Source organism: Neophocaena asiaeorientalis, unplaced genomic scaffold (genome assembly GCF_003031525.2).
Source record: "Neophocaena asiaeorientalis asiaeorientalis breed wild unplaced genomic scaffold, Neophocaena_asiaeorientalis_V1.1 scaffold1064, whole genome shotgun sequence".
Lineage (NCBI taxonomy): Eukaryota > Metazoa > Chordata > Mammalia > Artiodactyla > Phocoenidae > Neophocaena > Neophocaena asiaeorientalis.
In genome coordinates this window covers 370,688-378,283 of record NW_020174547.1, presented here as the reverse complement: position 1 = coordinate 378,283, position 7,596 = coordinate 370,688, and positions in this window count along the sequence as shown.

Here is a 7,596-nt window from a genome sequence, read left to right as displayed (position 1 = left end):
TGCATGGCTTGTGGGATCTTAGTTTCCTGACCAGGGATTAAACCTGGGCCCTCAGCAGTGAAAGTGTGGAGTCCTAACCACTGGACCACCATGGAATTCCCTCCTTGTAGTTTATTTTATACCTAATAGTTTGTACTTCTTAATCCCCTACCCCATCTTGCCTGTCCTCCGTTCCCTCTCCCCACTGGTAACCAGTAGTTTGTTCCCTATATCTGTGAGTCTGCTTCTTTTTTCTTATATTCACTAGTTTTATTGTATTCTTTAGATTTCACATATAAGTGTTAACATACAGTATTTGTCTTTCTCTGTCTGACTTATTTTACTTTGTGTAATGCCCTCCAAGTTCATCCAGGTTGCTGCAAATGGCAAAATTTCATTCTTTTTTATGGTGGAGTAGTATTCCATTGTGTATATATATATATATATACCACATCTTCTCTACCTATTCATCTGTTGATGGACACTTAGGTTGCTTCCACATCTTGGCAACTGTAAATAATGCTGCTATGAACACTGGGGTGCATGTATCTTTTCAAATTAGTGTTTTTGTTTTTTTCAGATATATACCCAGGAGTGGAATTGCTGGGTCATATGGTAGAAGGAAATAAAAGGAATCCAAATTAGAAAGGAAGAAGTATAAAAGGAAGAAGTAAAACTGTCACTATTTGCAAGTGACATGATACTATACATAGAACATAAAGATGCCACCAGAAAACTACTAGAGCTCATCAATAAATCTGATAAAATCGCAGGATACAAAATTAACATACAGAAATCTGTTGCATTTCTATACACTAATAATGAACTATCAGAAAGCGAATTAAGGAAACAATCCTATTTACCAACACCTCAAAAAGAATGAAATACCTAGGAGTAAACCTAATTAAGGAGGCAAAATAATTGTACCCTCAAAACTATAAGATGCTGACGAAAGAAACTGAAGACGACACAAACAGATGGAAAGATATACCATGTTCTTGGATTGGAAGAATCAATATTGTTAAAATGACCACACTACCCAAGGCAATCTACAGATTCAATGCAATTCCTTCAAAATACCAATGACATTTTTCACAGAACTAGAAAAATTTTAAAATTTGTATGGAAACACAAAAGCCCCTGAATAGCCAAAAGAATCTTGAGAAAGAACAGAGCTGGAGGAATCATGCTCCCTGACTTCAGACTATACTACAAAGCTAAGGTAACCAAAACAGCATGGTACTGGAATAAAAACAGACACATATAGCAATGGCACAGAATAGAAAGCCCAGAAATAAACCCACACACTTACAGTCAATTAATCTATGACAAAGGAGGCAAGACTATACAATGGAGAAAAGATGTGTTTTCAATAAGTGGAGCTGGGAAAACTCGATAGCTACATATAAAGGAATGAAATTAGAACATTCTCTGAAACCAGATACAAAAATAAACTCAAAATGGATTAAAGACCTAATGTAAGACCAGAAACCATAAAGCTCCTGGAAAAAAATATAAATAGAACACTCTTTGACATAAATCATAGCAATATTTTCTTGGATCAGTCTCTTAAAGCAAAGGAAATAAAAGCAAAAATAAACAAATGGGACCTAATTAAACTTAAAAGCTTTCATGCAGCAAAGGAAACCATAAACAAAATGAAAAAACAACCTACTGAATGGGAGAAAATATTTGCAAATGATATGGCTAATAACAGGTTAATATCCAAAATATATAAACAGCTCATACAACTCAACAACAATAATAACAACAAAAAACAACCCAATGAAAAAATGGGCAGATGATCTGAACAGACATTTTTCCAAAGAAGACATACAGATGGCCACCAGGCACATGAAAAGATACTCCGTATCACTAATCACAAGGGAAATGCAAATCAAAACCACAATGAGATATCACTTCACACTTGTCAGAACGGCTGTCATCAAAAAGAACACAAATAAATGTTGGCGAGGATGTGGATTAAACAGAACCCTTGTACACTGTTGGTGGGAACATAAATTGGTGCAGCCACTGTGGAAAACAATAGGAGATCCCTCAAAAAACTAAAAAAAATTAGGCTTTTTGAGCCATTAGCATTGCTGCTTAGGTATTCAGTCAACTTCTTTATTTTTTCAATACACTGAATTCTTCAGAAGATCTGAAGATCCCTTGTGGTGCAGTGGTTAAGAATCTGCCTGCCAATGTAGGGGACATGGGTTCGAGCCCTGGTCCAGGAAGATCCCACATGCTGTGGAGCAACTAAGACTGTGTGTCACAACTACTGAGCCTGCACTCTAGAGCCCATGAGCCACAACTACTGAGCCTGTGAGCCACAACTACTGAAGCCTGTGTGCCTAGAGCCCATGCTCCGCAACAAGAGAAGCCACTGCAACGAGAAGCTCACTCACCACAACAAACAGTAGCCCCTGCTCGCCACAACTAGAGAAAGCCCACATGCAGAAACAAAGACACAACACAGACAAAAATTAAAAAAAAAAAAAAAATCTATAAAAAATAATGCACGTTCTCCTGGGAAGAAATATAGATGTGACATTTTTTCATGTCTTGGTTGAACTGTCTGGTCAGATACACTAGTCTGGTTGTAGCTGGATGTAGCAGCTTGATGGATCTGTATGCCACTACATCAGTGTTCCCCATTCCACGATGGCCTTCACGAGCTCACTCACAAGAGAATTTACTGTATGGCTCTCATAGTTGTTTCTAGTTGGGGAAAAGACTAAACAAAAGAAAAAGAGAAAGTATAGCACTCTGTTCTAGGCAGAAATTACCAAATATCAAGTTGGCATTGCAGTGGTACTTTTTTTGTTTTGTTTTGTTTTTGTGGTACGCAGGCCTCTCACTGTTGTGGCTTCTCCCGTTGCGGAGCACAGGCTCCGGATGCGCAGGCTCAGCGGCCATGGCTCACGGGCACAGCCACTCGGCGGCACGTGGGCTCTTCCCAGATCGGGCACGAACCCGCGTTCCCTGCATCGGCAGGCGGACTCTCAACCACTGCGCCACCAGGGAAGCCCTGCAGTGGTACTTTTTCATATCCATCTGTGCTTGTCTGCTTGTACAATCAACACTTATTGTCTGGGATTTCAAGCAGTTTAAAAAAATATTTCTAGAAAAACAGTGCCCCTTTGACCTTTAATGAACCTTTCAATTGTCATTTGTTATAACAGAAAAATGTTGGAAAATGCCTATTCTTTTACCTCATTATTTTTTTTCACAGTGAGTCATAGAGGGGTTGTATTTTTTTTTTTATAGTAGAACAGAAATAAAATTTCTCAACTTATTTGGAAGGGGGTTTTAAGTGACTATCTAAAGTAGCTTCCATGGTGTCTTTTTTAAGTTAATATTTTTTAGCAAGTTTATTAAGATATAATTCACATATCATAAAATTAACTCCTTTAAAGTGTACATCTTCAGTGGCTTTTAATATACTCATGGAGTTGTGCAACCATCACCAGTACTCAACGTTAGAACATTTGAATCACCCCAAACAGAAACTTCATACCTATTAACAGTCACTGTCCCGTTCCCAATCCCCTCTCCCCCCTCTCCCAACAGCAACCTCTAATCTACTTTCTGCCTGCATAGATTTGCCTATTTTGGACATTTCATATAAATAGAATCATATGACATGTGGCCCTGTGTATCTGGCTTCTTTCATTTAGCATCATGTTGTCAAGGGTCATCCACATTGTAGCATGAATCAGTACTTTATTCCTTTTTTAAAATTTATTTATTTTATTTTTGGCTGCCTTGGGTCCTTGTTGCTGCACGTGGGCTTCTCTCTAGTTGCGGCAAGTGGGGGCCATCCCTCGCTGTGGTGCATGGACCTCCCCCTACAGTGGCCTCCCCTGCTGCGGAGCACAGGCTCCAGGCGCGCAGGCTCAGTAGTTGTGGTGCACGGGCTTAGTTGCTCCACGGCATGTGGGATCCTCCCGGACCAGGGCCCCAACCCGTGTCCCCCTGCATTGGCAGGCAGACTCCCAACCACTGCGCCACCAGGGAAGCCCTTCATTCCTTTTTATAGTCATAATGTTCCACTGTGGACATGCCATACTTGCTTATCCATTTATCAGCTGATGGAAATTGGAGCTGTTTCTACTTTTTGGCTGTTATGAATCACACTTCAATGAACATTCATGTACAAGTTTCTGTGTAGACATCTGATTCCATTTCTCTGAGCTATGTACCTAGGAGTGGAATTGCTGGTTTCCCCCAAAAGTTTAAACAATGGTAATTTAAACAGTTATTGTAGAGATGGGTTATTAAGATAAAATAATTGGAATTCTTCTTATAAAACCACTGTAGGCAGGCAAGAATTTGTATTAGAAAGATTTAATTTAAAGGTTAAAAAGAGTGACAGATTATTTCTCAGATTTAATAGCTTGTAATTAAGCTGTTATCAACTTTAACATTTCAAAAGCTATTTTCTTCTTGTAACTGGTCATTATAAGTTAGGTTTCTTTCTGCCTGTTTTAGCACTGCTATTACTATTTATGAATTTCATTACTGTCAAATTATAAATTATACTAAGAAGGATTGCTATGTCAGATCATAACTCTTAGGCCATTTATATGTTTAATTTACAAGGTTTAAAGTAGCTGTATTGTTATATTTGTGAATAATTAAATGAGCTAATACTGTGACAGAAAGTATAAAAACAGATGAACATAAATTGTGCTTGCTATTTCATTCATTCACTACGAATAAGGAATACAGTTTTGTTATAAAAATCACAAAACACTTTCCTGGTTTTAGTTTGAAAATGCAAGCACTAGTCTTTAGAAGTATTTTCTTAAATATATCATAAAGTACATTTACTGCAATTGAAGTGATTTACGCTCTAAAATAACTGCACTGTCAGTCTCGATTAGGGCAGAAGGAATCATCAGGAGAGGCTGAAGTTCGGGGACAAAAAGTGGAGGTTTCAATCAGCCCACTGCAATCAGCCAGCTCCTCACAATGTCCGCAAGACATCCTTAGGAGCTAATTAGGCCTCCAGCTACATTCTCTAGAATCTGCACTCTCCACAGTCAATTGTAGGGATGGGGACTTGCAGAACAGACCATGTGATGAAACATTTGAGAACTTTTTAATGTTATAATTAACGTATGGGTTTAGTCACATCTCCACTTAGTCACATCTCCGTGGAAAAGACCCTGTTGCTAGAGATGAAATATCCTTGCCCCTATACAAGGCCAAGGCCTCCACTTGTGCCCTAGATCTCATCCCTTCTTACCTACTAAAGGACATCACTCCAGCAACTCCCTCCTAACTATGCTTGCATTTTCCCCTTTCTACTCCACTGTCCCCAGCAGCACACATACATACTGTCATTTCTCTGATATTACAGAACAAACCACACAAACTACCTTAGACCTTAATCCTCCTGTCAGCTATCTCCTCATTTTTATGCTTCCATTTGCAGTAAAACACTGGGAAACAGTTCTCTACACATCCTGCCTCTAATTCGTCTCCTGATTTCTCCTCTTAAACCCACTAGGATCAAGCTTTCACCTCTACCTCCACCAAAGTTGATCTTGCCCTGCTCAGAAATGACCTTCACGTTATAAACCCCAGGGTCAATTTTCAACTGTCATCCTAGTCGACCTATAGACAACACTGAATATGAGAGACATTCCCTCCCTTTTCTTTCCTGTTTTTTTTTTGGCTTGAACCCAGGCCCCCAGCAGTGAAAGCACGGAGTCCTAACCACTGGACCATCAGGGAATTTCCCCCCCGTCCTTTTTCTTATTAAGCTTCTTTACTTACCTTCCAGGGAGTTTTTCTCTGGGTTTTTCTCCTATCGGACTGGTTGCACCTTCAAGGCTTCCTTGGCCAGTTGCTTTCCTTGCACTTTTCACACTGTTGTGCTCCAGGGCTCAGTCCTTAGAGTGGGTCTCTTTTCTATCTACACTCTCCTCTTGGTTTTCAATACCATCTACATACTGATAACTCCCAAATTCATATCACCAGTCCATACTTCTTTCCTTAACTCCATACTAGTACATTTTACTTCCTATTCAACATCTCCATCAGTTGTCTAATTGACATCCCAAAATGAGCGTGTTCACAACATAATTTTTGAGGTTCTATCAAAACTTACTCCAGCCTCATTCTTCCCCACACCGTAGGCAAAAGTGCCATCCTTCTCGTGGCTCGGGTCCAAAAGTTTGGCGTTATCCTTGATTTCTCCATATGTCCCTCTTCCTCTCTCCCTCTCTCATAGTTCATATCTAATCCTTCAGCACCTCGCACTGCCTTGTGGAACCACTATAATCTCTTGTCTGGTTCCCTGCAAAAGCTTCCTAACTGTTCTCCCTGTTTCTCTCCTTTCCCCCTGTAGCCTGTTCTCAAAACAGCAGGCAGAAAGACCCTGTTATTACACAAATTAGATCACGTTATCCCTCTGGCTGAAAAAGAATCCTCAATCGCTTTCCAACTCAGGGCTCAGAGTCAAAGTCAAATTCCTACACAGCCATACTTGGTATAGTCCAGTTAACTCTATGACCTCATTTCCCAAAATTTTCAATTTCCCAATTAATCACTCTGCTTTTTTGCCTCAAAATTGCTATTCACATTCCTGCCCTGGGCCTTTGCACTTACTGTTCCTTCCTCCTGGAGATCTCTTCTCTAATTCTGTCATCTCCATCAAGTCTTTCCAAAGTCCTCTTTTTCATTGAGGCCTACCATGCACATATACTCCTCTACCACTAACGACCCTTCACTGGCACTACTCCCATCCTGATTTTTTCCCAATGTCCTTATTTATTATGTTTACTGCTTATTCACTATATCCTACAATTATAATGAAAGATCTATGAGGGCAAGGATTTTGGGGGGAGTTGCTTTCATTCATGCTGTTTGCCAAGCATTTAAAATAGTACTTGACATACGGTAGCTACTAAATAAATATCCATTGACTAAATATATCAATCAATCAAACTCAGCATATCCAAAGCAAAACTTAGGAATTTCCTCTCCCTGACCCATATCTCAGCAAATGGTACCACCATTAATCTCATTGCTCAAACTTAAGACCTAGGAACCTGCCTTGATTCAGCTTTTTCCTCCACCAGCAAATACAAGCGGTTTATCTTCAAAATACATCCAGAACTGGCCACTTCTCACCGCCTCCATCACTGCTATCAGAGCCCAGTCCACCATCATCTCTTACCCAGGTGACTGGTCTCCTTGCTTTCACTCTAGCTCCACAGTCTATTGACACTTCTGTCAGACTGCTACTTTTATCTCTTAAATCAAAACATGTCATCTCCACATTCTTAACTATTCTAAGTGGATGCCCACTACACTTGGAGTAAAATCCAAACTCACCATGAGACATTCAACCCAACAGATCAAAGCATAACAGGGACTTAGGACTAAATATCTAGAGATCCTTCTTTTGCTTTAATGCTAAATGAAGTCAGCTCTACCCAAAGGCAAATTATAGCCTGCCCTGTGAATTGTAAGGTCATCACTAAAAATCTCTCAGACACAAAAATGCAAAGCATTTGATCACTGCATTTGGGTAAGTAATGTTAGTGACAAGAAAAAAATTTGAAAAGAATAGCAATCAAAAGAAATGTAATTGGATTA